Genomic DNA, 10563 nt, shown 5'->3' on the forward strand with positions numbered 1-10563 from the left:
TGTTACCAATTATGACACCAAGAAGTATAATGGAAACATGTCTGTTGGAAGAATATAACTTGTATGAGCAGAGGTTTTTGGGGGTTGATACTTCAAGGCCATGTCTCAGTTTTATTTTTCATCATGCAGGAAGGCGGAGTTGAGTAGATACAACTTTGTCTCTCAAGTGATGATGGGAATGTCAAGATTTTCAGTCTTCTTGCTGGCAGCTCTACTTAAAATAGCCTTCTGAAGCTCTTCGGCTAGTTTAATGTTGTAGTAACAATGTAGGTTTTTAAAAGCCTCCTATTTTATTTCTGCTTAGTTGTAGTGAGCTGTCAGTTTTCAAAAATGTTTTCTTCGTTCTTGTTTATTTCAAGGTCAGATAGAAGAAGGACTGTGTGCACAGCAACTGAGAAAATGAAGCAAAATGTGTACTTCTCTGAAGTTCAGACATATATGAGTAGTGGACATAAAATTCATAAAGGTCAGACTGTTGAGATTTTCACAACCACATAAATACCTTAATCTCTAGCTTCTAAACAGTTATATTTAAGGTAAGACATATCTGTGATCAGACAAATCTTGTACCTAGTTTTGTTTTGAGTGAGGTTATTCCATAAATCCTAATGGCTGTACTATTAACTTTTTATTCCTCAAAAAAAGTATATGGAATTTAATTCCCCATTTGTTAATCAAGCTTTGTAAATCACCCTAAACCTCATTCCAAATCTAGATTAAATTTAGATGACATCAGAAGGAGATCACTATTCCATGTTGCTTCCATTTAGCTTGTACTATCAAGATCTGTTTACTATAGATGTCTTCAAGTAGTATTTTCTTCAGCCCTTCTGAATCTGGCTATCCTATTAACAGAATCTTTCAGGTTAAAAATGTAACAAAGCAGTAGGTTGTGTTTCTCTCTTTGTACCAGTTCTGCTGCTGGAGATGACCTTTTATCTTCTGGCCAAGACAGAGTTGTTCTCTTTTTCTACTAAAGCCCTCATCCAGATCTACCAAACTCTCAAACATAGGTAAGCAGCAGCTCCACAAATGTAGATTAGCTTCTCAAGGAAAGTCACAGTCTCAACCAATAATGTATTTTGATTGTAGCTGCTAGTTTTTTGAAGTCAGGCTGGAACAACTTCATCACTCAGAAAAAAAAAGTTTGTGTTCCTAAGAGCTTCCAACCAGTGCTACAGCCTGTCCTGCAAGGAACCACAAAGCTACATGCAGACATGCTCTACTGCCACCCAAAAATACCATTGTCCTAACTCAAAATATTGCAAGCTATTTAAAAATTTATCAGCCAGTGAATCTGCTATTTAAAAGATTTTTTTAAAAGTTGTCCTTTGTTGTGAAGGGGAACAGGCTACATATGTGAGTGTTTCCAATGTATTTCCTGCCACGGAGCCCTCCATCTTCCATCTAGTCACTTGTAAGTACCCAAAGTTGGCGAAGAGCCTGTTTCTGAGAGAGCTTCTTCACCAACATATGGCTGTGCTCAGAATGATTACTCTGGCCTTCAGTCTGCTCATTTAAGTCTAATGAGGTCCACAGAGGTGACTGTATGACTCACACAATGAAGTCATTTTTCCAATTAGCATTCTGACAAATGTATTATAAGTAGAGCTGCTTCAATAGGTTTCCACAGCTGGGGGAGAGATCAGGTATCACCAAATACTCCGTTACTTTCTTCTGATCTGGTCAGAGAAATTTCATTCACTCTTGAGTATGACTGTTCACACAACAGATGGGTATTTCATGTCTGAAGAGTGTGACCCTTTCCTAAATCAAGCTCTGTATCTGCAAGCCAAAGTGCTCATGCAAGGCACAAAATTAACCTTAGTCTTCAGTAGGTACTCATAATGTTCATACTAAAAAGCCTTCCTTTTATTAGGAAGTCTTTTATTCATTATTGTGGCATATGATGTTTGGAAATGTAAGCAGCTGACACCTAATGGAAGACTTTTAAGTAACCAACTGAAAAGCCATTCTTCCTGTGTGCCTATGCCCTTTCATTCTGGTATTCGTGAATGTTTATTGCATGAATATGGGAGGGATAAGGGAATCAGAAATTACCTAAAGAGTATTCATTATTTTTTGTTTGTTACTGGCTAAGCATTATTTTTCATTTTCACTTTTAAAAAATATTCATCTATTTAGAAAGCAGAAACCAAACCAAATGATTTAGCTAACAGTTATGCTCTACAAATTGTGAATAGTCAAAGTTCATTGTCAGCACATCACCCTATGTACTAAAGTTCAGTACATAAACTGTTCACAGATCTAATAAAAACAATGAATAAATTCATAGGAACTCAAATATCTTTACCAGGCAATCTGGAACAGAATAAAGTAATATACTGGTTTAGATAATTTATGTATTATGAATAATTCAGCTATTACTAATTGGAATTTTTCTACTTAAAAAATAATAATAATTTGACCTTGTTTGACAAAACATTGAAATTTCTATGAACAGTTTATTTTTCAAAATTAAACTTTGTTGAGATATACAATCAGCACCACTACCAAGTGAAAACTACAAGAAATTTGCAGAAGCTATTTAAGAAAGAAAAATAAGTCTGAAGATATTCCAAGAAGCAACAAAGAAAACCTGTGGCTTCCTTCACAAATTGTTAGGACTTCAGCAACGCTATGGTACATTTCTAACTGTGTTGTTATTATTTTTGCCTTTATTTCATTTTAATTTTGAGGGTTTGCTGCTGTTATCATCGAAGCAGGTAGCTAACAGGACACATACAACCAATTTACCCCTATGAAAAGAGACATAATTTAACCGCACTTCTTCAATAAAAATCCATTCTAAGTGATATTTTTTTCATAGTTCAATAAATAGATCATCTTATACTATGTAGGAGTACAAGTATTAGAGGTAACATGAAGTGCAAATTTAATTTTATACTGTGCGCACACTCAAGCAGGGAAGCTCTCAAAGCACAATGTTCTGACATAGTTGAGTCAAGGTCTGCAAAGTGGGGTAGTATCTACTACTGGACTAGCTGCTACAGTTGGGAAAAAATGGCAGGTTTTTGAATACACAAGAACTCCTGCAGATTCAAAGTAGATGAAGGAAACTCTGAAGCTAAAAGCACTTCATTTACTGCTTTCAAAATAGCAGTAATAAACAGCTACAAATACTACTCAATACAAAGTTCTATAGCAATACTCAAATTAATTCTGAACTAGCCAGAATAAGGCAGTGTTGCCTAGACATAGAACTGTACTAAGGGGATGACAGTAGCCAAATAGAGATTTCTGGATGTTCTTGCAAACTTCATGTAAATTTCACCAAGTCATTGATAGGTAGCATGGGTAAGTGATCCTGAACTGCATCGAGTCATTCAGGTGCTTATGTCCTACTGATTTTTTTTGGTTATACTGCTTTTGGCAACAGAAGTCTTCTCATCCATTGTAAGACACATTTCACCTTCCTTTAGGTGTCTAAGAATAAATATCTACAGCCAGAGCTGGTGCTTCAGGTTCCTGGTGTGGAAGTGGGATAGAAGAAACATGAACACAGTTCATCTGACCCACATTTGACAACAAATGATTTCAACACGTCACTTGCCTGCCAACAAAAGGGGCAAGGGATGTCCTCTCTGTTTGACACAGTGACCTCTAGATTTATAGGTAAGGTGTTACAATCCATACGGGGTTTTTTTTGTTTGATTTTGGTTTTGAAGAACAGGAAACCATTTTCCTTTTATTTACACCTTGCAGTAAAATTATTTCCTACTGGTCACAGTTAACGTAGTCTGTTGTGAGCACTCCTCTTTACAAACTTGATACTCTAATCTTCAGAGGTCCATTAGTGAATCCTTCATAGTGACTTAGAATTAATTTGTTAGAATATTGTCTTTGTGTCTTTTTCTCCTGGTACAGAGCAAAAACAACCCTCCCCCTAAAAAACTCCATGTGTTTAAACAGTTCTAATAGCCTTACAGAAAAATCAGACTACAAAGGGTGGGCTAGAAAAAAGAGAGCAAGGTAGTAGCCTTCTGTGATTCCTGAGGAGACAATATATTTGATGATCTCATCATGAAGGTTACTAAATAAATGAAAGTAAATGGCTGGTTGATTCCCTTTAATTCAACATGTGGTGTAGACACTTCCTTCCCATTCCCTCGCTGCAGTACATTGGATCACATTAGGCTTGACAATAAGGATTGACTTAGTGGTTTTCAGTTCTGTGTAGTGATTTTGATTCTTTTTCAAAATGATTTACTGATTGCTGTAATGTGCTTTCTAAGTCCTCATTCTGTTGGTGGTGCTTTTGTTAACTTTTTTTTGGAAATCATTGCTAGGACTTTATTGACATACCTTAGCTGTTAATTTCCAAATCTCCCAATCAGCTATTGCTATGTTGGTTTTGTTATAAAATCATTGACCTTTTAGCTTTTTATTTTCTTTTTTTTTAATTATCCCCCCCCCCTTTTTTTTTTCTTCCTCTTTTTTTCTTTGTTCTCCCCTGTTGGGTGGAGGAGGGGATGGACTTGTCAAAGACAATAACAGGCTACCAAAGTTACCATTGCATTAAGGCAGGTATGAATTTTAAAGTGTGTTTGACTTGAAGCAGGAGCACAGTACAAATGCAAATATTCCCCAGTGTGAAATAAAGCAAATGAAAGGAAATGAACATGAAGTACTGATTCAATGGTTCATAATCAATGCTAGTAAGGATGTTGGAATGCATGGTTTAGAATTTCTGAAGATGGTTACACAATATTAATCCACTATCTTGAGTTATTTAATATGTCCTTGATAGATGTTAAGGCATTGGTGAGGCTTTGCATACATCCTGGAATTAGTGTCATTTAAAAAATTATCAGTTTTTATCACCTCTCTTACCAGTCAGTACAAGTTAACTTATTAGATTGTAAGAGACTGAGAATGATGGAGACTGCAAATTCTTTTTTCAAATTTCTCATAATCATCCTTTCATGTGACTTTCATCTTTATTGCTTAACAGCTATGATCCTTCTCCAATTTATTAATGGTAGAACTTTTGCTTTTAAAAATTGGTTGACCCAAGTAAGTCTTACAAATGTCTTCGAATATTTTCATGTATCCAGTTTAATTAATATGATACTTACAGACTTTAACAAAAATCATTAGATATGGGCTCTTTCACCATTACATATTTTAATGGCAAAATCAATCAATTTCTGGTTTATAGTATTAATATTGATTTACTTTCATTTTCCAAAAATACCCATCTGATAGCATAGTGCAGTGGTGCTAGTACTTCATTAGCTTTAAAGTCATCTTTTCAAAGAGATTTTGATCTTAGTCAGGACCGTTTCAACTGAAGTGGACCGATAATCAATGAGGAGAAAAAAATGTCTCTGTGCTTTTGGGACAGAAGAATTGGAATTTCAATCTATTTTTTTAAGTAGCTAAAGTAAGCAACTTCTTCCTAACTTGTTTTTGCATGCATTGTAAAAATGGGAGTGTAGCCAGGCCCCTGAGGTTATTTGGTGTAATGTAATTGAAGCAGACTGTCTTTTTTTTTTTTTTTTTTTAAAAAAAAACCATGTTCCCTTTTGGAGCACTCACCTTTTTAAGACACCTTCTGCTGTCCCTTCTTACATAGTCCACTTACTTGAGCCTTCTGGAGCTGGTGAAACTCTTTGAAGACAGATGGTATTTGTTATGTGTAAAGACTCCAGAAGATGAAACTTCAAAACCATATAGGCAGTCAAACCTGCAGCTTTCAGTGAGGAGTAACCGACAGCACAAGCTCATTCTGTTGATACTGGCAAGCGCTGACCTTAACAACACGATAGCTAGGGATGTGTGAAACGTTCATGATGAAGCCAAACACCTCCGAAGTTTCATACTTTTCTAAAAGTCCTTCATATTAGAACTGGGGTAAATCTACTCTTGAATTCAAAAGGATTTTGACATTGAATTAGAGTCAGAACTTTAGCCTGGTTCAAAACCCATTCAGAGGTTTGTTATTCTATTTATAAGCTTTTGTAAAAAAGTGGGTGAAATACAGTACTCCCCTCAGAGGAAACTAGTACCAATCAAAACCCGTGTGAATATTCACACAACTTTTCAATGAACCACCACAAAATTTTTCATGGATCTCCTAATATAAACTTACCTATTAACTCTGTTGTTACTTTGTTATGGTAACAAGCACATTCATTTAGATTCTTCCATTCATTTTGACTTGAAAACATTTTGGTGCAGTCATTCGGTGGCCCACACATCATTTCTGGTCTGGAACTCAGGCAGATGTATCTTTTGGAAAACTGATACCACTATCTTGAGATGGGCAAAAAAATAAACTCCTGACTGCACCTAAGGGTTCCCAGACATGCCTCAGTCCCCAAACCTAGAATCCTATGCTATGCAATCTTTAAAATGCCATTTCATATACCAGGCCTTAAGTTATTTATAAAGTTAAAGAGGAGAAAAAAAAAAGAGGGAGGGCAGGAGAGGAAAGTGTCACTATGCCTACATTCCTGCTGCGGCAGTTTTGTTTGCACTTGCATAATTGTGAGCACAAGTGGAACCTGTATTTGGGTGCATTTTTGTGAATGACTATGCTACAAAGGCAGTGAAGCTCAAGTAACAATAAAGTATTGGCTATTTTACAGTCATATATGGTTATGGTGCATGTGCTGAGGTATGGCCAGTAAATCAGCTGTGATATGCAATGTGTGAATGTGATTTGCTTTAACCTTGGTATGTGAGGGTATCACCAAGCATATATGTATTTTCACTCAGACACATAACTTACCATCGGACCAGAGCAAACATGCACTAGAACATGTGATTTGTGATGATCTGAAAAAGTCAGATTGTGACCGTCTAAGGAGGTAAAGGAACAAAGACTGTTTCTTCCTTTGTACTCACCTAGCAGTGACCTGTGAACCGTTCCCATCTTACCACTATTTTGACCTGTAAATAAGGTCATGTATAAGAGATCAAAAAGGAGAAAGCTTTCTTTGTCAGCAGTTGTATAGACACGCAAGGGCCAGGGGCAGGCTGGACTGATCTAACCACAGATTCTGATTTTCCAAGCAGATTTCAAAAACGTAATTAGACCTCATAATACTAAATAAATGTTTGTGTCTCTTCTGCATTTGCTTTACAGAATATTTGAAAAAATTATATTAAATTAGAACTTAACCTTCAAAGAATTAATTTTTCTTTTCTCTCCCTTTCATTTATTGATAGTCATATCTCTTGCAACTTACCAAAAAACTTCAAACTAAGACTGTTCATGAAAAACTGAATAAGTGAGATTTTTACTCCAGCACACTGTAAAGATTGTATCAAAAGATTGGCAAAATGTGTCACCTACTTGGACCTGAAAGCTGTGATTTCAAGTATACGAACTGAAAAGCCTATGACTCAGCTGTAAGACATTTCATTACATGAGAGCCTCCATGTGCCATTTAAAATGTATAAGTGTCATCATAAACTTCCCACTCTCCTAAGAATAGAGCTATCACTGGACCCTGTTATCTCACAACCCCAAGGTACAATATGATAATGATACTGCTTAACATCAGTATATGGAGAGAGAAAACACTGGAGATGCCTCAAGCATCTCAACTATAAAGAAAATCAAATTAAAATATTAATTTACTGATTAATATAACATTAGATGACCCATTTCTCCAGCTTGTTAAACAACAAAGACTCGCAAAACTAAATAAGGGCCTAAGAGATAAGTGTTTTAAGAATTCCCATAGAGATGTTTAGCCCCTTTTTAAACATCATTAAAGATGTACTTTGCATATAACGGGCAGTTTTATTTTTTTGCTACACTGAAAAGCCCTGCTTGTGTTTATTAATATACACTTTTAAAAAAGGTTACAAAGTGAGGGTTTTGGTCACAGTTTGAACAATCATATCATAATGTAGAATGAAAGAAAATGAGCGCAAGAAAAATGAGTGCAAGACAGACTTGTGGGGGTGAAAGAGAACAAAATCTTGCAGGTAAATCATGGGACAGAAGGTTCAAAGTTTGATGTTTAACTACGCTACAAAAAATTAACCATTTGTACCCTCTGTGTCTGGAAAATGAGGGGAAAAAAGTTACTTTGCTTATCTTTTCTATTTAAAATGCCTGCTGTTTGGGAAAATGGGAAACTGCAATACATGATTCGTATATAGGAAATGGCAATCCAAAGTAACTTATTTTAAAACTAAAAAACCCATGGTGAAGTCCTAAAGCAAATTTTATCCCTCTTGAACCATGGTTATGTCCCATGACATCAGGATATTGCTTGAATGTTTGTGCTGCATTTTACTGAAAAGTATCAGTAAGAGTATTTAGTATTTAGGTTTTTAAAAAATGTCTCTCCCTAAGTCAAACCCTCATACTATTAGAATTGTCACTGCACTCCTATGAGCCAATCTATGACTTGTTAGGGGAAGAAACTGTGAATCTGCTGTTCCCATGGATAAATGCCTCTGTCTTTTCCTTAGTGATCCACAAGGTATCAGCCTGTGAGCATGTATGTTCACCTTGTATCTCACATACTATGTATATTTTCAAATGAGCAAAAAGCCAAGAGAGAACTATGAATTCCAAATTGGTCAGAAAAAAAACCACAACTATTTGTGTAATAGGTTCTTAATATTCCTCTTGCAAAGTTTTGCATTTCTGGCCTTGGCCCCCTCATACATGTGATTGCATAGGTTGGGAATAAGGCAATTCAGTCTTCCTAAAACACCGTGTGTGTGTGTGTGTGTGTGTGTGTGTGTGTGTCTGTTCCCTGTACATACAGCATTCCAAGTTCTTATATCCCCCTCTTTTTTTGTTCTTGTTCCCCAGGCACTGCCTCCACGGTACCAACTATCCTTATCCCTGCTCCCATGGCAACAAGTCTCTGTTCCAGCGGTAACATCTCTGACTCTTCACCTCCTCCCTCTGCAGCTATGTTCTACACCGTGGAAGTAGCTTGATTTTCTCTCACTAGTTTCTTTCCTTTATTTATCAGGCCATCTGTGCTTGTTCCAAAATGTCTACTGTGAATATACCGATTCTGTATGTGGCTCTACTTTAGCAAAAAAATGAGTGAACCCAGGCCTGTTTTCTTTCTTTTCCAACCATACTCTGAACTCTTCTCTTCTATGCTTGGCTGTCTGAAAGAGGAAAGAATTATTATTTTAAACATTGTCCTCCCACATTTCCATGGCAGGATCAGCACGAATTGAATTAGAACCACAATCATTTTGAAATGTAAATTAGATTATGAAAGGTTAGAGTTGTATGTGCTTTAAAAACACTCCAACTGGCACCAGACTGTTTTTTGTAGACACTTTGTTCACAGAAAAGAAGATGTGAATTTTTTGAAACAATTTGCTAATATTAAATGAGAAAAATATTTTAGAATAACCATTCCCTTTCATTTTTGGTTGGCTCCTTAATATGCTGGAAAGCATTTTATAACACAGAATATTCATTTGGGACCACCATTCAATTGTGCAAACAAGCCAGTAACAGCTAACAGTTCCAGAATCAATATGCAACCATTTGAGAATGCCAAAAGTACATGGACCCGAAATGACCAAAAAGAAAAGGGGAGGGGGAGGATAAAATTTAATGGTAGGCGAGGGGTAAAGATCCAGAGATCCAGTGAGGGAGTTATAAATCTCATGGACATGATAACAGTAAATGTGTCATTTTTAAAACAATTTGCTGATTTGTGATCGTCTGGAATAAATGTCGCTGCTAAAGAATAGATCACTTACATTACAATGACTAGCAAGTTACTCACTTTTCTGTTGCACAGTGACTTTATTTTTTAGAAATCTTTTCCTGTTATTTCTTTTCAAGATCTAAAGAGGTTAGACCTGGAAGTTCCCTTAATCTTAATGGAAACACAGGATATTTAGCAATTGACAGACTGAAGTGCCCTGTTGAGATGGTATTGAATAGCTTCTTTCTCCTAAAACATGAGTAACTGCATCTCCTATAGCCCTTAGTTACATTATTTTTGGAGGAAGAGCTGTTTTTTGCACCTATGCAAGTTGGGGGCCAACTGGCTGGAAAGCAGCTAGCTCTGCAGAGAAGGACAACGGGATCCAGGTGGACAGCAAGTTGAACATGAGTCAACAGTGTGCATAACAAAAGGTAAAAAAAAATCCATATTGGGCTGCATTAGCAAGAGTACAGCCAGAAGGTCACCTAAAGTGTTTATCCCCTCTGAGAACTGGTGTGTGCACTCGTCTGGAGTGCCACATTCAGCGCTGGGCTCCCCTCTACAAGAGAGGTACCAACAAAGTGGAGCAAAGCCAGAGAAGGGCTACTGAGACAGCCAGGGCCTGGAGCACACAACATACTGAAGGAATGTATTTATTTAGCCAGGTGAAAAGAGGGCTAAAAGGTGTAGCAGGTGGTTAGAGAGAGATAGAGGCAGTCTTTCCTCGAAGGTTCACAATGAAATGTAAAGGGCAGTGATAAAAAGGTGCAGCATGAGACTTAGCAAGTGGATTTAAGGAAAAAATTGTTCACAATGAGAGTGGTTAAGTGCTGAACAGGCTGTCAGAAAGGTGGTGGACTTTCCACAAGGGTTTCAAAATTGGACT

At 36.7% G+C, this 10563-nt stretch overlaps 1 long non-coding RNA gene across 1 annotated transcript; it reads left to right on the forward strand.

The window, feature by feature from the left end:
- The first annotated feature begins 920 nt into the window (after window positions 1-920).
- Window positions 921-9253, forward strand: LOC114014746 (uncharacterized). Its single transcript, XR_003558383.2, has 3 exons — window positions 921-1013; window positions 3444-3636; window positions 8807-9253. It is a non-coding gene; the product is annotated as an uncharacterized LOC114014746 (long non-coding RNA).
- The last annotated feature ends 1310 nt before the right edge of the window (window positions 9254-10563 follow it).

The sequence above is a fragment of the Falco cherrug genome, chromosome 4 (genome assembly GCF_023634085.1).
Source record: "Falco cherrug isolate bFalChe1 chromosome 4, bFalChe1.pri, whole genome shotgun sequence".
NCBI classification, from domain to species: domain Eukaryota; kingdom Metazoa; phylum Chordata; class Aves; order Falconiformes; family Falconidae; genus Falco; species Falco cherrug.